Raw genomic sequence first — 23,606 nt, 5'->3', positions numbered from 1 at the left:
CCTCTAGTGATTAAAGAAACCCAACCTGACGGCAGGGCTTCACTAAGCAGTTTCAGCAGTGTGACCTGGGGAGGACAGTGACTGGGGGCTAATGGGGTGGGAGGAAGAACAGATGACTTTGGGATTTGAAGACATTTGGTGATGTGCAAGGAGGGTGGCGGCTATTGGGAGAAGGGAAATCAGATTGTGTGAACAGGGAATAATGGAATGAACTGTCTTTGCCGGTTGCAGGTCTAGGCTGTCATCTTAGCCCTGCCTTGGAAGGGCTACATGTCCTTAGGCCAGTTACTGTTATACTATTTTTTTTTAAATGCATGTATTGCACAGTATTGGGGTTTAAAAAAAATTTTAAGTTGATTTTTATTTGTACCTTTTTTTTTTGTATTGGGGTATAGCCGATTAACAATGTTGTGATAGTTTCAGATGTACAGAGAAGGGACTCAGCCATACATACACATGTATCCATTCACCCCAAACTCCGCCCCCCATCCAGGCTACCACATAACATTGAACAGAGTTCCATAAGCTATGTGTAGGTCCTTATTGATTATCCATTTCAAATATAGCAGTGTGTACAGGTCCATTCCAAACTCCCTAGCTATCCCTTCCAACATTGTTTCCCCACCCACCTCCTGTTTGCATAGTATTTGAATCCAATGCTTGATGTGAAAAAATTTCAAATAATATAAAAGCCCACATCTGCCCTACTCAATTTCCCCTCCCCCTTACCTGAAGAGTCATGTTGCTTGAGATTTTTTGATATGTTTTTATATTCACAATTATATCCAAGGTAAAATATATGGGTAATGCACATATTTAGGGTACAAAATAGATATCTACATAGAATATATAATATTTTCATATCAATACAGATCTAGAACAGGTATATTTGGAAACATGATTTGATATATTTACAGAAATAAGATCATCCTTTGTATGAATGTATATATATAAATTTTTTTTCAGTTTAAAATACATTGTAGAGCTCTTTTCATACCAGTATTGTTAAAAAATTTAACCAAGTAAGTTTGAAGATCTGCTGCTGCTGCTAAGTCACTTCAGTCGTGTCCGACTCTGTGTGACCCCATAGACAGCAGCCCACCAGGCTCCTCCGTCCCTGGGATTCTCCAGGCAAGAACACTGGAGTGGGTTCCCATTTCCTTCTCCAATGCATGCAAGTGAAAAGTGAAAGTGAAGTCGCTCAGTTGTAACTCTTAGCGACCCCATGGACTGCAGCCTACCAGGCTTCTCTGTCCATGTAATTTTCCAGTACTGGAGTGGGGTGCCATCACCTTCTCCGTTTGAAGATCTAGTTAGCTTTAATCAATAATTAGTCCATCAGGCAGAATCCTATCTTATGAATAGATGGGTGCTCTAAGCGGGGTCGTCACAAACTGCAAAGTTCTTATAGGAAGAAAGGTGGGGCAAGGGAGCTATGTTGTCGTTCAGTCACCCAGTCGACTTCAAGAATCTTCTCCAATACCACAGTTGAAAGCATCAGTTCTTCAGCCCTCAGCTTTCTTTATAGTCCAGCTCTCACATCCATACATGACTACTGGAAAAACCATAGCTTTGACTAGACAGACCTTTGTTGGCAAAGTAATGTCTCTGCTTTTTAATATGCCGTCTAGGTTGGTCATAGCTTTTCTTCCAAGGAGCAAGTGTCTTTTAATTTCATGGTTGCAGTCACCATCTGCAGCGATTTTGGAGCCCCCCAAAATAGACAGGTAAGATGCTTTGGTATTCCCTTCTCTCTAAGAGCTTTCCACAGTTTGTTATGATCCACACAAAAGCTTTAGCGTAGTTGATGAAACAGAAGCAGATGTTTTCCTGAAATTCCCTTGCTTTCTCTATAACCCAGTGAAGGTTGGCAATTTTATCTCTAGCTCCTCTTCCTTTTCTAAGCCCAGCTTGGACATCTGGAAGTTCTTGGTTTGCATGATGCTGAAGCCTATCATGCAAGATCTTTAAGCATGACCTTACTAGCATGGGAGATGAATGCGACTATCCAGAGGTTAGCACATTCTTTGGTACTACCCTTTTTGGGAACTGGGATGAGAATTGACCTTTTCCAGTCCTGTGACCACTGCTGTGTCTTCCAGATTTGCTGACATAATGAATGCAAAACCTTGATGGCATCCTCCTTTAGGGATTTAAATAGTTCTGCTGGAATTTCATCGCATCCACTAGCTTTATTAAAAGCAGTGCTTAGCAAAAGAAAAAAAAATTTAAGGCCAGGATGTCTACTTTTGGGAGGTGGGGAATGGGCAAGCTCTTTATCAAGCAAACTACCTCTTCTTCCGGGAGGAGGATGGGAATGACGAGGGAAAGGTGACAGGTCACCTTTGTGTGCCGACCAGAAAATTCCAAAGACTAGTTAAGATTTCATTTCTGGTAAAAGTCAAAACTACAGTTAGTTTAGGTATTAAATCTACATTTGGTGTCCTGGGCACAAATGACGCCATTTGGAGCTTTTCTCTGTAACAGTACATATTTATCTTTTAATTGTTTATAGTAAAAAATCATATTTCATAGTATGTATTTTGTAGAGTTTATTTAACCAAACTTAATGAAATGTAGGGGCTTCCCTGGTGGCTCAGCCTGCAATGCAGGAGACCGAGGTTTCTCCTGGATTCTTCCAGATCCCTTCGTCTGGAAGATCCCTTGGAGGAGGGCAAGGCAACCCACTTTAGTACTGTTGCCTAGAGAATCCCATGGACAGAGGAGCCCGGCGGGCCACAATCCTTAAAGTCACGCAGAGTTGGGCACGACTGAAGCGACTAAGCAGCAGCAGCAGCAATGAACTGTAAGGCTTTTAACAAATTTTTACTATCACAAAGAGTTCTGCAGTGAGTATCCTCATACGTGCTTTAATGTGTAAATAAATATTCCTCATGTTTTCCTGTGTTAGATATTTAGATACCTAGAAACTGGATTGCTGGGATGAAGTGTATGCACAATAAAAAGTTTGATAGCCACTATTTAATTGTTCCTCCTACTATTTAATTTTACCTACCAATTTAGATGGGGTTCCTCAGTAGCTCAGTGGTAAAGAATCTGCCTGCAATTCAGGAGACACAGGAGATGCAGGTTCAATCCCTGGGTAGGGAAGATCCCCTGGAGGAGAGGATGGCAATGCTAGTATTCCTGCTTGGAGAATCCCAGGGAAAGAGGAGCCTGGCAGGTTACAGCCCATAGGGTTACAAAGAATTGGATGACTGAAGAAGGGACTTACTACGCACGCACCAATTTAGATTCCCATCAATAATATATTGAAGCACTGTTTTCTCTATACATCAGATCTGAATAGTATTAAACTTAAATTTTTGCCAATTTGATGGGTTAAAAATATTTCATTGTTGTCTTATTTTTCCTATCTTCCATTACTAGCTGGAGTCTTTTCATATGCTAATCAACCATTCATTTTTCTTTTTCTTCTGTAAATTGTTCACATCTGCAATGGATATTTTTGATTATTTTGTTGGCATCCATTCCACTCACTCTCCTATAGTGTTAACAGAGATTCCATCTGGGTGTGACCCTACTATCAGCTTTACTGAGTGCCACAACCCAGTCAGCACAATCTCACCTTTGTTTTCCAAGTCATTAAATTAAAAGGCCTAAACCAGTCAAGCAGGAGTCTGTATTCCTTGGACTGAGTACAATGCCTAGGGCCCATAGTCTTTTCATGAGCACATAAAAACATCTTGCTGCTGCTAAGTCACTTCAGTCGTGTCCGACTCTCTGTGACCCCATAGACGGCAGCCCATCAGGCTCCCCCGTCCCTGGGATTCTCCAGGCAAGAACACTGGAGTGGGTTGCCATTTCCTTCTCCAATGCATGAAAGTGAAAAGTGAAAGTGAAGTCACTCAGTCGTGTCCGACTCCTAGCGACCCCATGGACTGCAGCCTATCAGGCTCCTCAGTCCATGGGATTTTCCAGGCAAGAGTACTGGAGTGGGTTGCCATTGCTTTCTCCAAAAACATCTTAATTTCTTCTAAAATCAAAATTAAAAAAAAAAAATTTAGGTTAAAGAAGCTGCTTTAATAAATGTTATGGGAACTTCCCTGGTAGTCCAGTGGCTGACTTCAAGTTCCTAATGCAGGGGGCACAGGTTTGTTTCCTGATCAGGCTTTCTAGGTGGCTCAGTGATAAAGTATATGCCTGCAACGCAGGAGACAAAGGAGACATGGGAGACCTGGGTTTAATCCCTGGGTCAGGAAGATCCCCTGGAGGAAGGCATGGCAACCCACGCCAATATTCTTGCCTGGAAAATTCCATGGACAGAGGAGCCTGGTGGGTTACAGTCCATGGGGACACAAAGAGTCACACACGACTGAGTAGCATGCATTCAGGGAAGTAGATTCCACATGCTGCAACTACAAGATTCTGAGTGCAGCAACTAAAACCGCATGTAGCCAAATAAATACATATTTTTAAAAATAAATGTTCTGGACTGAATTGTGTCCTCCCCCACCAAACTCATCCCAAATCTCCAATATGATTGTATTTGGTGATAGGGCCTTTAAGGAGGTAATTAAGGTTAAATGAAGTCGTGAGAGTGCAATCCTAATCCCATAGGACTGGTGTCCTTAAAAGTAGAGATTGAGATACCAAAGAGTTCTCTCTCCATGCCTACTTGGAAGAAAGGCCATGTATTTTGCCATGGCCACTGAACAGAAGAATACAATACATAATATTTGTGTATCCATCTTAGCTTGCCCAGAGTCAGACACGACTGAAGCCACTTAGCATGCATCCATTTTTGCTATCAGTGAAGTCATAAAATATAATTAAAAAACATTTTTAGTGCAGGAAGGGAACCATGAAGGCAAAGGTGCCTAGAGCCCATGAAAGCCATAATGTGGCCCTGAAATTAGGCCCTAACATCTCTTGGTGCAGGCCTTTAGAATAAGAGTAGGGAAAGAGGGTTTCCTAGGCAGTTCAGTGGTAAAGAATCCACTTGGCGATGCAGGAGACGCAAGTTCGATCCCTGGGTCGGAAGATCCCTGGAGAAGGAAATGGCGACCCACTCCAGTATTCATGCCTGGGAAATCCCGTAGACAGAAGATCCCATGGCTGGCTATAGTCCATGGGGTCACGGAGAATTGGATGTAACTGAGTACAATGCCTGCATGCATTTGGTTTTAAGTTTTATCGTAAAATTATTAAATATTAAATGCTAAGATTATTTTTAGTAAGAATAGTTTTTTATCCACTCCTCCCCATACTCTTCAGAGTGCACCCTCCCCTGCCAAGCAACCATACTCTATCCTTCTGGATGCCTCCCTAGTATTTAACTTTTAAACATCTAAATAGTATCTTTATAATTTCTGTCTTTTTAAAAGTACTTGTGAAAAGAAGTGAAAGGCAAAGGAGAAAAGGAAAGGTATAGCCATCTGAATTCAGAGTTCCAAAGAATAGCAAGGAGAGATATGAAAGCCTTCCTAAGTGAACAATGCAAAGAAATAGAGGAAAGCAATAGAATGGGAACGACTAGAGATCTCTTCAAGAAAACCAGAGATACCAAGGGAACATTTCATGCAAAGATGGGCACATTAAAGGACAGAAATGGTATGACCTAACAGAAGCAAAAGATATTAAGAGGAGGTGGCAAGAATACACAGAAGAACTATACAAAAGAAGATCTTAATGACTAGGATAACCATGGTGGTGTGATCACTCACCTAGAGCCAAACATCCTGGAGGAGGAAGTCAAGTGGGCCTTAGGAAGCATCACTATGAACAAAGCTAGTGGAGATGATGGGATTCCAGCTGAGGTATTTCAAGTCCTAAAAGATGATGCTATTAAAGTGCTGCACTCAATATGCCAGCAAATTTGGAAAACTCAGCAGTGGCTACAGGACTGGAAAAGGTCAGTTTTCATTCCAATCTCAAAGAAGGGCAATGCCGAAGAATGTTCAAATTACCCTACAATTGCACGCATTTCACATGCTAGCAAAGTAATGCTCAAAATTCTCCAAGCTAGGCTTCAACTGTACATGAACCGAGAACTTCCAGATGTTCAAGCTGGATTTAGAAAAGGCAGAGAAACCAGATATCAAATTGCCAACATCCATCCGATCATTGATAAAGCAAGAGAATTCCAAAAAAAATCTGCTTCATTGACTGTGCTAAAGCCTTTGACTGTGTGGAGCATAACAAACTGGAAAACTCTTAAAGAGATGGGAATACCAGACCACCTTACCTGCCTCTTGAGAAACTGGTATGCAGGTCAAGAAGCAATAGTTAGAACCAGACATGGAACAACAGACTGGTTCAAAATTAGGAAAGGAGTACGTTAAGGCTGTGTATTGTCACCCTGCTTATTTAACTTATATGCAGAGTACATCATGAGAAACGCTGGGTTGGAAGAAGCACAACCTGGAATCAAGATTGCCAGGAGAAATATCAAACCTCAGATACACAGATGATGCCACCCTTATGGCAGAAAGTGAAGAGGAACTAAAGAGCCTCTTAAAGATTAAAGAGGAGAGTGAAAAAAGCTGGCTTAAAACTCAACATTCAGAAAACTAAGATCATGGCACTTGTTCCCATCACTTCATGGCAAATAGATGGGGAAACAAAGGAAATAGTGACAAACTGTATTTTCTTGGGCTCCAAAATCACTGCAGATGGTGACTGCAGCCATGAAATTAAAAGACATTTGCTGCTTAGAAAAAAAGCTATGACAAACCTAGACAGTATATTTAAAAGCAGAGACATTACTTTATAGTCAAAGCTTTGGTTTTTTCAGTAGTCATGTATAGATGCAAGAATTGAACCATAAAGAAGGTTAAGCACTGAAGAACTGATGCTTTTCCACTGTTATGGTGGAGAAGACTCTTGCAAGTCCCTTGGACTGCAAGGAGATCAAACCAGTCCATCCTAAAGGAAATCAGTCCTGAATATTCATTGGAAGGACTGATGGTGAAGCTGAAACTCCAATACTTTGGCCACCTGATGCGAAGAGTCAACTCATTGGAAAAGACCCTGATTCTGGGAAAGATAGAAGGTAGGAGAAGGGGACTACAGAGAATGAGATGGTTGGATGTCATCACTAACTCAATGGACATGAGTTTGATCTAGCTCTGGGAGATGATGAAGAACAGGGAAGCCTGGTGTGTCGCAGTCCATGGGGTCTCAAAGAGTCACGGACATGACTGAGAGACTGAACAGAAACAAAAGGTATTTGTTTATTTGGCTGTACCATGTCTTAACTTCACCATACTGGAGCTTTAATTGTCATTGCAGCATATGGAAATTTCAGCTGCAGCATGTGACCTCTTGGCTTCCACTCGTGAGATCTAATTCCCTGACCAGGGATCCAATCCAGACCCCATGCATTGGGAGCTGGAAACCTTAGCAACTGGACCACCAGAGAAGTCCCCTAATTTCTGTCTTTTTTACTCTAATAATGATCATAGGGGGCTTCTGTAGTGGCTCAGATGGTAAAGATTCTGCCTGCAATGCAGGAGACTTGGGTTCAATCCCTGCGTCAGGAAGATCCCCTGGAGAAGGGAATGGCTACCCACTCCAGTGTTCTTGCCTGGAAAATAGAAATCAACACATGTAAAGTGTTTAGTGCCCAACAAATTGTAGCTTTAATGTTATTAGTCATCAAAACAGCACAATGAGGGAAACATTCTTCTGATGAGGAAAGAGAGGCACCAGAGCGGTTGTTACTTTGATGAGATTTCACATCTTGTAAGGGGCTGGAGCTAGGATTCTAAATCCAGAGCCACGGTAATTCACATATCACCTGCAACCACCGTCTTGAAAACCCCTGGGGTGGAATGTGATACAGTAGAACTGTCTGAGAATAAGGGAGGTAAGGCGTGGTGAGGCTGGGAACTCAAATTTTTCAAAGTTCTGGAATCGGATTGCAGGATAAATTATGCAACATCTAGTTATATTTTAATTTCAGATAAACCAGGAGTAATTTTTTAGTACAAGTATGAACCAGCTAAAAAGTTCTTTGTCATTTATCTGATATTCATATTAAATGGAGACCTTGCATTTTAATGTACTTAAAGAGGTACCTAGGAACCAAGAGTCTTATTCCAGCACAGGGAGCTGGCCCCAGTGCTGTGGCTGCTGCTAAGTTACTTCAGTCGTGTCCGACTCTGTGTGACCCCATAGAAGGCAGCCACCAGGCTTCCCAGTCTCTCGGATTCTCCAGGCAAGAACACTGGAGTGGGTTGCCATTGGCCCCAGTAAGGAATAGGCAATTAGAGCGGTGGAGGTGGGTGGTAAAGCCAACCCCTGTCGCTAGGCGGCAGTAGAGGACTGAGTAGGACGGGCTGGGGCAGCTGGGGGTGTCTGCAGAGCAGGCCTGGGAAAAGGCTTTGGGACTGCTGTCCATCAAGACTAGAATTTTAAATCAAATCACAAAAGAGCACACAGCTCACAGAAAAAGAGCAGCTTATTCATGACTAATAAACATGAACCGAAGCTCAATCCCATTCATAATTAAATGAATAAGCCTGAAATAAAGTGAGGTATTTTCCAACTCTCAAATTGGCAAAAATAAAAATATCAGAAGGATTAAAAACTCAGTTTCATGAAGGGATGAGGAAATAGTATGTGAGTGGAGTCTAGCATATCGTTTTTGGATTAATATAAAATTTAAAAATGCATGTAACCTTTACATGCCTTTAAAAATTCATAGGCTTCCCTGGTGGCTCAGTCAGTAAAAAATCCTCCTGTAATGCTGGAGACCCGGGTTCAATCCCTGGGCTGGGAAGATCCCCTGGAGGAGGGCATGTAACCCACTCCGGTATTCTTGCCTGGTGAATCCATGGACCAAGGAGCTTGGTGGGCTGCAGTCCATGGGGTCGCAAAGAGGAGGACACGACTACTCTTTGAGTGACTAAGGACATGAAGCCTTTAACCAGTGATTTAACTTTTAGGGATCTATCAGACAGATCTGCTTTCACATGTAGGTGGAAACATATGAAGATGTTCATTTTTGTATTAGCTAAAACCAAGGCAAACAAACTGCCTAAACATTCATGGAAAGGAACAGGATTAATCAATGATAACATATTCAGATAATGTAATACTATGGAATCATTTAAAGAATGCTGTAGATCTATATGTTGATAAGTTTTAAAAATCCAAGGTATTTTGCCAAGTGAACAAAGCAATGTGCACACCATTATACAGATTTTTTCCAGTTTGTATGTAACAGAGAGGGAATGAGATGTATTTATAAATTCATAAAACATTTCTGAAAGGACATCCAAGAAACCATCCACAGTGGGATCTGGGATGGGCAGGGGGTCTGGGATGAGAAGGAAATTTACTACCCACTGTATCAGTTTTACTTGTTCGTTTTTTAAACCTTATGTTGGTATAGCCAATACTTTACCAATAAAGTAGAAATTTGGGGAGATACCCTGGAGAAGGAAATGCCAACCCACTCCATTATTCTTACCCGGGAAATCCCATGGACAGAGAAGCCTGGTGCACTAGTCCATGGAAGTTGCAAAAACGGTCAGACAGGGCTTAGTGACTAAACAATAACACAAGAAATCTGAAGGGACAAAGAATGTCAAAGTCCGGCTAAGAGATAGAAGGCAATGTGTCCAAAGACGAGATAGGAAAAGAAAAATGGTCTAGTCCCTGGGGAACGCGTGAGCCAAGAGGCAGCAGCAAGCTGGGAAGGTCTGTCCAGAACACATGGAAAACCTCTGCCTCCTAGGATGCCTGGCCGACCTTGGGGTGAGCCTGAGAAGCGCCCACAATCTCCATACTCAAGAGGCTACTGTGGAGGGACTCTGCCCATTGGTCACTTCTTGGGCAGCCAGAAGATAAGATGACTAATACAAACTGGGGTGAGGGAGGCCAGCCCAGGGCAGGGCCTGGAGCCTCTCCTCACCTGGGTACTTTATTTCAATTAAGACAGTCTGAGTCATCACTTTTCTGGTTTCACAAGGAGCTTGCGATCATGTGAACTACAGGGTTGTTTCTTGTTTTTAAATAATTTTATTTATTTATTTGTTTTTGGTTGTCCTAGGTCTCCAGTGCTGTGCCGGCTTTTCTCTAGTTGTAGACAGCCAGGCTACTCACTAGCTGTGGTGCACACGCTTCTTATTGCCGTGGCTTTTCTTGTTTTGGAGCATAGGCTCTGGGGTGAACCGGTTTCAGTAGCTGTGGCATGTGGGCTTGGTAATTTCGGCTCCCAGGTTCCAAAATGTTCTCAGTAGTTTATTGTGCACTGGTTTAGTTGATCTGCAGCATGTGGAATTTTCCTGGATCAGTGATCGAACCCATGTCTCCTGCATTGGCAGGCAGATTCTTTATCATTGAGCCACCAGGGAAGCCCAACCCCTGGGTTTTGTTTTTTTTTTAACTTTACAATATTGTGTTGGTTTTGCCATATATCAACATGAATCCGCCACAGGTATACACGTGTTCCCCATCCTGAACCCTCCTCCGTATCATCCCTCTGGGTTGTCCCAGTGCACCAGCCCCAAGCATCCAGTATCGTGCATCGAACCTGGACTGGCGACTCGTTTCATATATGATATTATACATGTTTCAATGCCATTCTCCCAAATCATCCCACCCTCTCCCTCTCCCACAGAGTCCAAAAGACTGCCACTGGGGTTTTTGATGCTACTGACAGGAGGAACCTAGAATATTATGGATGTGAGAGATGGACCATAAGGAAGGCTGAGCACCAAAAAACTGATGCTTTTGAACTGTGGTGCTGAAGAAGACTCTTGAGAGTCCTTTGGACAGCAAGGAGATCAAACCAGTCAATCCTAAAGGAAATCAGTCCTAAACATTCATTAGAAGGACTGATGCTGAAGCTGAGGTTCCAATACTTTGGCCACCTGATTAGAACTGACTCATTGGAAAAAACCCTGATTCTGGGAAAGATTGAAGGCAGGAAGAGAAGGGGACTACAGAGGATGAGATAGTTGGATGGCATCACCAACTCGATGGACATGAGTTTGAGCAAGCTCTGGGAGTTGGTGATGGACAGGGAAGCCTGGTGTGCCACAGTCCATGGGGTTGCAAAGAGTCGGACAGGACTGAGTGACTGATCTGAACTGAACTGAAGCTTGTGAACAACCATGTGAATGACATTGGTAGAGGATTCTTCAGCCCCATTTGAGCCCCGAGATAACTGCAGCCCCAGGCTTGACTGCAACCTCATGCAAGACTGATTCCAATCATCCCTGCTGGCTACTTCTGCATTCCTGACCCTCGGAATCCGTGAGATAAGAAATGCCTGTTGTTTAAGTTTAGATGTAATATGTTCTGCAGCAATAGAAAACTAATACAAGTACTTTTTTGGGGAAGCTTACTATGTATTACACTCTCTTCCAAGTGTTCAACACACATTATTCCATGTGAATTTCTCCGAATATTTGTGGGGTAGGGATTATTGTCCCCATTTTACAAGGGAAAAACTAAAGTTCAACAAGAGTGCTAACATACCGTAGTTTTGCTTACAAAGGTTGTAATAGAATATACGAAATGTTAAGTGAAGATATCATAAGCCAGTTACTTTAACAACAAATAAAAAAATTTTTTTAACTAAAACTGAGCTTTGGTTTAATTATCAGACAAAATTATTTATATTTCTTCCCCAAAATGTACTCCCAAATGTACCCAGAGTAGCTAAATTAGTTGGCCATTCAACATAATATTTTTCACTTACATTTTGGAGAATTCCTGCCAAGTTTCAGTATATTAAAATTTAGGAGTAATTAATGCTAAGGACAGAGAAGGCAATGGCAACCCACTCCAGTACTCTTGCCTGGAGAATTCCATGGACGGAGGAGCCTGGTGGGCCACAGTCCATGGGGTCACTAAGAGTCAGACACGACTGAGCAACTTCACTTTCACTTTTCACTTTCATGCATTGGAGAAGGAAATGGCAACCCACTCCAGTGTTCTTGCCTGGAGAATCCTGTGGACAGAGGAGCCTGGTGGGCTGCCGTCTATGGGGTCGCACAGAGTCACACACAACTGAAGCGACTTAGCAGCAGCAGCAGCAGCATCAGCAGCAAAGAGGATGGATAGAACCTATGGAACTTACTGCCAGAATCTGCACCCACAAGGCTGCCGTGGACAAGAATCAATAAGGACTAAACATAGTAGGAAAAATGCCAAGTCCTGAATTTACAAAGTCAATTACAAAAAAATTACAAAGTCAAAGGATGGAAAAAGGTATTTCTAGGTAATTAACTAGAAGATTAACCCAAGCTGGTGGGACAAGATGGTCATCAAAAAAGCTGACTCTTCTCTGGTCAGATGTAGGCCTTCCTGGGACAACATTCTATCTGGGCATCCCCCACAACACAGTTCTAAGGTGCTTTGAAGCTTTAGTGCGGGGTCTCCCAGCCCCTGCCACCTAAAAACAAATCCTGCCATCCGCAACCCACTTTCCCAGATTGTTTTTTCAAACAGGCTGTCATATTGGTATTCACGAACTTTATGGAGCACTGATACATTAAATTTTTAGCGACTATTTGTTATCTAACATGCCACAGTATGCTAGGTCTTTGTATAGATAACGAATAGTGGTTATCAAAAAGTTAAAAAAAAACATGAAAATAAAAATTTAAGTTGAGAAAATTAAAATTGAGAACAAGTCTAGGATTATTTTAAGTGGTACAAAACCATGTTCAGGGCAACTTACAGAACATTAAGAAACAGTTTGAGAGCAACTGCTTTACTGTATAATTGCCTCCATTTTTTCAGCCCCTTAAGTGACTTGTTACCAGTGGGCTTTTCATACTGTGGCCACAAAACCCAGTCCTTCTATTTCTCCCTCTTCATCATTTTTAGCTCTTCTCCCTCAGTGGCTATATGGCATGTCTAATCAGACAATCATTCATTCATTTGCCAAATATTTATTGAGCAGCTACTATGTGCCAGGCTCTGTGTTAAACATTGGTGATATGATATGACCAGAAACAGGCATGGTCTCATCTCTTAGGAAACTTCTAGTCTGGTAGGGGGAAAGTTAATCAAATAGTCTCACTTAATTGTACCCATAATTATAAATTGAGATGACAGCTATAAAAGAACAAATTGATGTAGGCACCATGGGAACAGATATCAAAGGCAGTTCAGTCACCTTTACCAGTAAATTTACTTAATTAAGTTAAGGAAGTCATAAGGAGTTAATTATGACAGATCAATACAATACCTTATGAAAAACACAGTTTATCATCTTGAGTAAACAACCCAGTTTCATACAAAAAAACATCTTAATAAAAGTAATTTCTTTAAAAAATATTTATGGGGTAAATGTTTTTAGTCAGCAATTCTTGAAACCATGAAAACCAACCTGTCATACTACAGGGAAGTTCTTTGCCTCTTAGCAAACAAATTTAGAAGCTCAACTTTATAATGACAGGCTATAAGTTAACATAGATTTAACATAAATTTTATGATAATGATATGTAAATATTCTCTAGTCTTTAAATTATCTATCCAAGATATAAGGCCAGCTGAAAACTTTGTCTCTAAGCAGCTGTGTCAACAGTCATCTTATTCTTTTCAAGATTCCTCATTAAATGGGAAATTAAAATTTGTGGCCTCTGGCTTCAGATATAATTTCTGGCCAATGTTAATTAAAGAATTCTGGGAGATTTATCATTTCTGTTTCCTGGTACGTGACCTAAGTCAAGCCTCAAGTTACTCATGGAGACAATAATAGTGCCTATATAAAAGAGATACTATAGGAATTAAAAAATATATAGGGAATTCTCTGGCAGTCCACTGGTTAGGCCTCTGAGCTTGCACTGCAAGGGGCATGGTTTCAGTCCCTGGTCAGGGAACTGAGATCCCACAAACTATGTGGGGCAGCCAAAAAAAAAAAACCCAACAATAAATAAACAAATAAACTGAATTATTATATAATATAAATATAAATAACTTAGTTCAGTTCAGTTCAGTCACTCAGTCGTGTCCGACTCTTTGTGACCCCATGGACTGCAGCAAACCAGGCTTCCCTGTCCATCACCAACTCCCAGAGCTTGCTCAAACTCAAGTCCATCGAGTCACTGATGCCATCCAACCATGTCATCCCCTGTCATCCCCTTCTCCTCCTGCCTTCAGTCTTTCCCAGAATCAGGGTCTTTTCCAATGAGTCAGGTCTTCGCATCAGGTGGCGAAAAGTATCAGAGCTTCAGCTTCAGCATCAGTCCTTCCGATGAATATTCAGGACTGATTTCCTTTAGGTTGGACTGGTTGGATCTCATTGCAGTCCAAGGGACTCTCAAGAGTCTTCTCTGACACCACAGTTCAAAAGCACTTATATACATATACAATAAATATAAAATATTATATAATTCAGTTTATTTATTGTTTTTTTCCCCTGTATATATATACAGACAAAGTATCCAATACAGGGTCTGGCATATAGCAAACACTAAAAACATTTGTTATTATTGATTAAAAAAATTTTTTTGTCGTTGTTATTAATACAGGAAGTAGATCTTCTAGGAAATTAATTAAACAGAAATGTTATCTTTATATCAGGCTTAAGTGAAGAATTTATATGCTTATTTCCCAGCTGAACTACTGTGCTTCATAGTCATCAAAAAAGGAAAAAGGTTTGTTTGGGGAGTAATTTTGGCATTACTAAATGCTGGAGAGATGTTTATGAATCATAAATATAATACTTTGCTTTGGCTTAATCATCTTACTTCTAAGAAATTTTCCTAAGAAAATAATCAAAGATGTGGGTAAAGATTTGTGTGGAGTACTGTGTGATTCATTACAGCATCATTTATATTAGGGAAAAATCTACATATTCAGCAATATGGGAACATTAAATTATAGTGAATTTATAGTTTAAAACTTAAAATATGCATGTCAAACAATTGGAAGGAAATATACCAAAACATTCAGCTGGGATTATCTCTGGACTGTGACATTATAGGTGATTCTTATTATTTATACTCTTCTATATTTTCCATGTTTTTCATAATGAATATGTTACTTTCACAGTCAAAAGAGGTTCTTTTCAATAGCCTCATAGACAAATTTGCTCCACTTCCCATCCAGTTAGGAGGAAACGCTGGGAAGGTCCAGCCAGCCTTTGCTGTCCCTGCTCAATTTTCTGGTCTTGGAGACCTAGGGAAGAGGCGTGGAGTGGAGATGGGAGGCTGAGGTTGTGGTCATTGCATCAGCTTGTCCTGTTGGACTGTGAGTGCCACAAGGACAGGAAAGGTCTGTTTGTTCATATCTGTGACACAGATCTAGCCTGGCCCATCGTAAATGGTTAATAAATACCAGATTCATGAATTAATGACTGTGTCTCAGCAAAGTAACTAGACACAGAGTTCAGTGAAAGGAGTTCATCTGTTTGGGAAGATGCAGTCTTTGAGAGGAGGAGATTGGAGGGTCTGCTCTGGACAGTTAGCCTAAGGGAGCCGAGGCTGTGGACAGAACTACTCATTCAGTGTCCTGAGGCTTGATGAGTGGGATCTTTTAGGTTTTTGTTTGTTTCAAAACCATCCTCCTGCTTAACCCCCAGCCACTTCACTTTTCTTGCTTCTACTTCCTCATACTAACTTACTTTTTAATAGCGGAAGGAGCCACCCAAATGCGCAAGCCAGAAAGCTTAGGGTCTGGATGGAGGGAGCATGTTGGGTGGTGGGGGGAGGGACTGAGGCTGTCGGTGAGACAGCTGAACTTGGAAGGCCTCAACACAAGGAGTGACTGAAACACTTGGACTCTACAGAGTTTGGGATGCTAGACTCTCGGGTATTGGTGGTCCTCTCATCCCACATATCTCTCCAAAGTTAGGTATCCCTCCTAGGCATCCCTGCATTGAACCCCATCAGGAGAGCCTTGATTTGGTAGTTTCACTGTTAGAGAAATCCACTTATGTCTAAGGTCAGTGATGTCCCTGTCAATAGACAAAGGAAAGGAAAGAAGGATAAGAACCCAGATGTGTCTGGCCTCAAGCCCAGAAGGCAAACAAAGAGCCCAGAATGTCCTTAGGGATACCGACCCACAAGTTATCTCAAGACAGCATTAAAATTTAGTCCTAATGGAGGGTCTGGAAAGGTAAGTTTTGCTAAAAATCTTTGTCCTTTTCCTAGAGGCTCCAGGAGCAGACCATGAATCATGGACTATATCAGCTACCCCAGGGCTCACGGTTCAGGTGGAGTCAAGCAGGAGAGAGGCATTCTGGAACCAGTGTCTTCAGAGGATGCGTTACAGTGGGATTTGGTCCACCTAGGTTGACTCCTGTAAGCAGACAAGGCAGGAGAGACCTTCAGGAATGCCCTGGGCTGGAGTTGAGAGAGTGGAACACTCAGTGAGGAATGAAGATGTGTCATTGTCTTCTGTCTTCAAAGTTTCTGAACTACTCCAATAAGGAAGCAGAACCACCATCTGTCACCTGTTCTGGAAGGAGGGAGCCAAACCACAAATACCATAGATCATCTATGAGAACATACGCTTCTCTGGGTGTGTCTGTCTCTTCCCCTATGAGTATATTGGAGGTGTCAGAAACATCTTTGACATGACTGTTGACCTGTGTGTTTTTCTCCTTCCCAGTTCTCCTCTTTTTTTTCTTTATCCTGAAATATGACCTTCAGGGCTTGGTCTAGTCCCCCTTCTCTCCTTCCTCAAGATCTCCCTGGCTAATTGCTTCCATATAGTCTTCAGAATGGCTTTGGCTTCCAAGTCTCTATCTGTCTTTTCACCTTGTGTTCTGAGCTCCAGATTTGTAACCGAGTCCTCCCAAATGCCTCCACTTGGCAAACACATTCAGCTCACTTTTGACAGTGTGCCAAGACACTCCCCCTGCATTGCTATAGGAACATCTAAACTTATCACACCCTCCTTAATATTTATTCATCATTGTCTGATTTTCCTCCCCAGATGTCCAAGTGGGGCAGGGATTGGATGGGGCTGGGTGGCTTTGAGAGTTGGTTAGAAGTGTTCTGGGGATCTGAAACAGTCATGGAGAAATTAGCTGAGATCCAGCAGTAGGTGAGGAATCAGGTAAACAGGCAGAAGGTGACTGCAGCCATGAAATTAAAAGACCCTTACTCCTTGGGAGGAAAGTTAGGACCAACCTAGATAGCATATTAAAAAGCAGAGACATTACTTTGCCAACAAAGATCCGTCTAGTTAATGCTATGGTTTTTCCAGTGGTCATGTATGGATGTGAGAGTTGGACTATAAAGAAAGCTAAGCACCGAAGAATTGATGCTTTGAACTGTGGTGTTGGAGAAGACTCTTGAGAGTCCCTTGGACTGCAAGGAAATCCAACCAGTCCATCCTAAAGGAGATCAGTCCTGGGTGTTCATTGGAAGGACTGATGTTGAAGCTGAAACTCCAATACTTTGGCCACCTGATGCGAAGAGCTGACTCATTTGAAAAGACCCTGATGCTGGGAAAGATTGAGGGCAGGAGGAGAAGGGGACGACAGAGGATAAAACGGTTGGATGGCATCACTGACTCAATGGACATGGGTTTGGATGGACTCTGGGAGTTGATGATGGACAGGGAGGCCTGGCGTGCTGCAGTTCATGGGGTCACAAAGAGTCGGACATGACTGAGTGACTGATCTGAACTGAACTGAAACAGGTTAGAGCTGCATTACAATGCCAAGTGGGGCAAACCAAGTGAGTAGAAAATATCCCAGGACAAAACTATGATGATCAGAGATGGAGAAGGCTACTGGTGAAAGAGGTAAAAGCCCCAAAAGAGGAAGAAAGGCAAGCCCAGACTAATGATCAGTCACCATTTCTGTGTATCCTCCATGTATCTGGTGTGTGAGAACAGAAAACAATCATAGAAATAGAAGACATAGGAATAGAAGACAACTGGCTTCTTGTCAAGGTCAAGACTTGTTAGGTCAAGTCCAAACTGGCTGGCAGAACATTCAGATCCTTTCTGACCTGGCTCCTTCTTACTTCTCCAGGTTCACCTTTTCTACTCCCCAGCCCTCCCCAAGATGATAGGTATTTCCCTAAATTCAGTGTGTCTCTTGTGCTTCTACGTACACATGCAATTCCCTCTGTCCTATGTTGACCAAAAAAAAAAAAAAAGCACAATATGAGAGTTGTGAGTTAAGTTTTATTTGGGGAAAATGAAGACTATAGCCTGGGAGACAGTGTTAGAGACAGATCTGAAGAACTGCTTCAAAGATGTGTGGCAGGGGACAGTATTATATATGATTTTAGTGAAGGGGGATATGTGCATATATTGGGCAGAGGGTTGCTGCTAGTCATGAGAAATTTACTGCTAGTTATGAGGAGCAGATACCTCTGTTAATGAGTTTAATGCTTTTCTAGATATGAGAAGATGCAGGAAACTAGGGTCATAAAATCTCCTGAAAATATCTAACTATCTGAAGGCCTGTTCTGCCAGTTTTTTCCAGAGCACAGAGGGCCTCATTCCTGGTTTCCTCCCTGATCTCCTTTCACAGTGTGTTAAAGGTCAGAGACTGCAGTGGCTAGTGGCCTTGTAGAGGTAGAAAGCAAGTGATAATTTTTAGTTGGCACCTAGAACATCGGTGTCTAATCAGTGAAGACCAGCTCATCTCTATAGATTTAGCGTCAGCTTTCTTAACTCCTCAAGGCATGCTAAAAGATTATTTTAGATGTCTTTTTGATGTCAGGACTTCCCTGGTGGCTCAGACAGTAAAGCGTCTGTCTACAATGCAGGAGACCCAGGTTCGATCCCTGGGTCGGGAAGATCCCCTGGAGACGGAAATGGCAATCCACTCCAGTACTATTGCCTGGAAAATCGCATGGACAGAGGAGCCTGGTAGGGTAGAGTCCATGGTGTCACAAAGAGGCGGACACAACCTTCATACCTCAATTATTTAAATTGCCACACCCCTTTAATTATTGTTTACTTGCCTGCCTGAACTGAACTCCATGACAGAACCTATATTTATTTTTCTTTTGGTTGCACTGCCCGGCATGTGAGATCTTATTTCCTGGAACAGGGATTGAACCTGGGCCCTCAGCAGTGACAGTGCAGAGTCCTAACCATTGGACCACCAGGGAGTTCCTAGAACCTATATCTTACAGAAGGTTTTAAAACCCAGCATCTAACATAGTGGCTAGGACATACTTGGTGCACAACAAACATTTGTTGAATGAATGGATGAACATGCTCAAACTTTGATAGGGGAGACAAGCAAACAAAAAGAAAATTACCAAGTTGTGTGAAATAGGTAGTTTTGGGTACAGAGAGGAAGGGATGTCTAATTTCAGGCAGCCCTATCCCATTTTCTGCCACTTATACTATGTAATCAACATAAAAACACTACACAGTACCTACAATTGCATTTTTGAAACACGTGAGAAATCTTATTCATAGGAATGAAATTTAGTGCAGATGGTGACTGCAGCCATGAAATTAAAAAACGCTTACTCCTTGGAAGGAAAGTTATGACCAACCTAGATAGCACAGTCAAAAGCAGAGACATTACTTTGTCAACAAAGGTCCGTCTAGTCAAGGCTATGGTTTTCCAGTGGTCATGTATGGATGTGAGAGTTGGACTGTGAAGAAGGCTGAGTGCCAAAGAATTGATGCTTTTGAACTGTGGTGTTGGAGAAGACTCTTGAGAGTCCCTTGGCCTGCAAGGAGATCCAACCAGTCCATTCTGAAGGAGATCAGCCCTGGGATTTCTTTGGAAGGAACGATGCTAAAGCTGAAACTCCAGTACTTTGTCCACCTCATGCAAAGAGCTGACTCATTGGAAAAGACCCTGATGCTGGGAGGGATTGGGGGCAGGAGGAGAAGGGGACGACAGAGGATGAGATGGCTGGATGGCATCACTGACTCGATGGACGTGAGTCTGGGTGAACTCTGGGAGTTGGTGATGGACAGGGAGGCCTGGCGTGCTGCGATTCATGGGGTCGCAAAGAGTCGGACAGAACTGAGCGACTGAACTAACTTCCTTAGGGGAAGGGGGCAGTGCCTCTGTTTCATTGATGACTGTTATCAATCAGGTTGCTGATTCAAGAATATAACTTATGAGATGGCAGAGATGTAGGCAGGGTTAAGGAAACTAGTCAGAGACAACAACTAGCCACAAATCAGTCAGGGTTGAAGACTAGCAATAGCAGCAAGCTGTTGCCAACCCTAGGGGTCCAGGGTGGAAGCCTGGAGTTGTAGCCATGGAAGAGCACAGTCACTATTGGAAATTCAGTCTCACTCAGCAGACTAGTGGTGGGTGGAGGGGGACCTCAACCACGTTCTCTTCCAACCACAGATCTGCCTCTGCCTCTTATTAGCTGAGCACAGAAGCCAGAACACAAGTGAACCCTAGTGATACAGTTCATAGAGGTCAACCTCCAGGGGCAAGGTGTAGAAGGACCAAGAAAGGATCTGGGTGGTAGAAGGGCAAACAAAATAAACACAGAGGGGAGATGCCCCTGCTTTGTGGACGACCTATATAATTGATGACTCCCCTGGTGGCTCAAACAGTAAGGCATCTGTCTATAATGCGGGAGACCCGGGTTCAAGCCCTGGGTTGGGAAGATCCCCTGGTGAAGGAAATGGCAATCCACTCCAGTACTATTGCCTGGAAAATCCCATGGACAGAGGAGTCTGCTGGGCTACAGTCAATGGGGTTGCAAAGAGTTGGACACGACTGAGCGACTTCACTTTCACTTTCACTTTCACTTTATATAATTGATTCTTGCCTATTCAGTAATCAGACATTGATACAGCCCTGTGGATTGCAATTCTAGGCCTCATGTTTTATCTATTTGCTGTGCTTAGTTGCTTAGTCATGTCTGACTTTTTGCGACCCCATGGACTGTAGCCTGCCAGGCTCCCCTGTCCATGGGGATTCTCCAAGCAAGAATACTGGAGTGGGTTGCCATGCCCTCCTCCAGGGGATCTTCCCAACCCAGGGATCAAACCCAGGTCTTGCACATTGCAGGTGGATTCTTTGCCATCTGAGCCACCAAGGGAAGTCAAAGGTGTTGATATATTCAAGTTTATTACAATCTGTGCCACCTAATTAGTAGGTCTGGGGTGGGACAAGGGTATCTATGTTTTTAAAAAGCTTCCCAAGTAATTTTGATAGTTGTTGAGAACCACTGTGATAGTCCTTTCATTTTTATGGATAGGAAACTAACATCCACAGAAATGAAAAATACCCTAACTTGGCCACTCTCTGAGAATTATCCCTTAGGTGACATTAAAGGGTTTAGGTCAAAAGCTGACACATTTGCACATATCTTCTGGCCCAATTTTACCGATAAGAAAACAAAAGTGGAGTGATGTGCCCGTTTATATGACTAGTAAGTCACAGAGGAGGAAGGGCTAGTACTGTGTTTGTAATTTTTAATCCAGTGTTCATTCCAGGCAGCACACTTGGTAGGAGTGTGTGTGTGTGTGTGTGTGTGTGTGTGAGAGAGAGAGAGAGAGAGAGAGAGAAAGAAAGCAGCTGGCGGCAGCAATTCTAGTCTCCTATTCTGGTTAGGTGAGTTTCCCCACAGCTCCTGACTAGAAAGAAAGTAAAACAAGAGGAGTTCATACCACTGGGACTGTGTAGGAAGAGCCTGGAGGGGATAGGGGAAGAGTGTGAGTGAGCCTCAGCCCCAGCCCTTGCCTCTCACCTTTATTTCCCTGGCTCTGAATCTCTGTCAATTCTTTCACTAGAAGAGGGCTGCTCCTGGCTTTGAGAGAGTGTCATGTGGACCACACTGGCTTTAGGGAAAGTAGGCAGGGTCCAAAAAAAATAAAAGAGGCCTATTGCGGGAGGGGCTTACAGGAGATCTCAGTCTGTGGGCTTCTCCCCAGCCAGCACAAGGAAGAATAGTACTATGGTGTCACTATTCCATGATGCTGAAAATTCCTTTATGGCTGCTAATTAGAGATAAGCAGGGCTGGTTACTCCACCCCAATTCCCAAAGGCTGACACACAGCTACTTCCCTCTTTGTTGTTGTAGTTCAGTCACTAAGTCGTGTCTGACTCTTTGCCACCCCTTGGACTGCAGCACACCAGGCTTCCCTGTCCTTCACTATCTCCTGGAGTTTGCAGCTGATCAAAGACCACTGGGACATCCTTTAAGATGTTTCTGAAATCTGCAATTAATGCTGATATTACACAGACTAAAGGTACATGGACACATTTGAAACCAAGCATGTTCAGAATCATGGGAATTACATGAGAGAAGTGGGAGGCAGTCAAATGGACTGGGACCTAGTCCCAGTTTTACCACTCCAGGAAGAGCTCTAGATTTAAATTTCCTGACACCAGCAGCCCCTGCCCTTCTCTATCCTACACATGTTGGGCTTGGGAGGAACATTGGAGATCATCCACTCATATATGAAGAAATCAAGATCAGATGGGGGATATGATTCACCCGACCACACAGCATGGAAGTGGGAAGACTGGGACCATTTGATTGCCTCCCACTTCTCTCATCTAATTCCCATGATTCTGCAGGTGCTTGGCTCCAATGTGCTTGTGTACCTTTAGTTTGTGTTCTATCAGCATTAATCTGCTTAAGTTGCATTTTTGACAGAGTTCGTTCATACTCCTTTGGGTCCTTAAGTATGCTCAGGTCTGCCTGCCTGCCTGCCTGCCACATCATTACTGGTGTGTTCTTGTGGGTGTTAAGGTGTCTGTGAGTTGTAGAGATGTGTGTCTAAGGGTGATTGAGTAACTGTGGTGGTTGTGGGTCTATAGGCTGCTGCATGCCTATATATGTGTCTCTCTTTTCACCTTGAAGGATATATGTGCATCTGGGCCTGTCGGTTTTGTGTCTATGTATTTGTTTGGTGCTTAAGGGTAATTGTGATCCTGTATGTGTTTGTGCATATGTATGGGTCTCTGCGGGGGCTTCCCCAATGGCTCAGTGGATAAAGCATATGCCTGCAATGCAGGCGACACAGGAGACGCTGGTTCCTTTCCTGGGTTCGGAAGATGCCCTGGAGAAGGGCACGACAACCCACTCCAGTATTCTTGCCTGGAGAATCCCATGGATAAAGGAGCCTGGCGGGCTACAGTCCAAAGGGTCACAGAGAGCCGGACACGACTGTGAGACACACACACACACACACACACACACACACACACACACACGGCTCTATGGATTGCTATATGTCTCTTTTTATGTTAAAAAGTTGTATGTCTACGGACCATCGTGTGTCCATTTCGATGTGTATTTGTGTACAGTGAAGGTTGTGGGTCTAACCAAATGTGTCCATGTGGACTGCATGTTTAAAGGCTGAAGGGAATCTGTCTTTGCATTTTACCTCGGTTTATGAGAAAAATGTGTGTAGCCCTGTGTCCGGGACAGAAAAGTGTCTCTTAGCCAACCTCTGTCGTCCCTCAAAGCCTGGGGTCACAGTTAGGTTCCAGGAGGCTTTGGCACGGACTCCTAGAGGGGCGCGGCCTGAAGAGCCTCTCTCTCTGGGGCAGTAAAGATGGGGTATAGGAGGTTGGGGGTGGGGTGGGGGGATGGGGGTGGAGTGGAGGGGTGGGGGTGGGGGTGGGGGTGGGGGTGGGGGTGGGGGAGGGGAGGGGCGGGGCCTCTCCCGACTCGCCGGCCGCCCTTCTGCTCTGCGCCCCCGCCCCGGCCGACTCAAGCCCTCTCATTGGCTGTGTCTGCCGTGACGTCGCGGGGATTGCAGAC

General features: G+C 43.2%; 1 non-coding gene across 1 annotated transcript; it reads right to left on the bottom strand.

Moving 5' to 3' along the window:
- Positions 1-18,936: 18,936 nt before the first annotated feature.
- Positions 18,937-19,010, bottom strand: TRNAD-GUC (transfer RNA aspartic acid (anticodon GUC)). The gene has a single exon. It is a non-coding gene; the product is annotated as a tRNA-Asp (tRNA).
- Between the last annotated feature and the right edge of the window lie 4,596 nt (positions 19,011-23,606).

The sequence above is a fragment of the Bos taurus genome, chromosome 29 (genome assembly GCF_002263795.3).
Source record: "Bos taurus isolate L1 Dominette 01449 registration number 42190680 breed Hereford chromosome 29, ARS-UCD2.0, whole genome shotgun sequence".
NCBI lineage: Eukaryota > Metazoa > Chordata > Mammalia > Artiodactyla > Bovidae > Bos > Bos taurus.
This window is presented reverse-complemented; position numbering and strand designations above follow the sequence as displayed.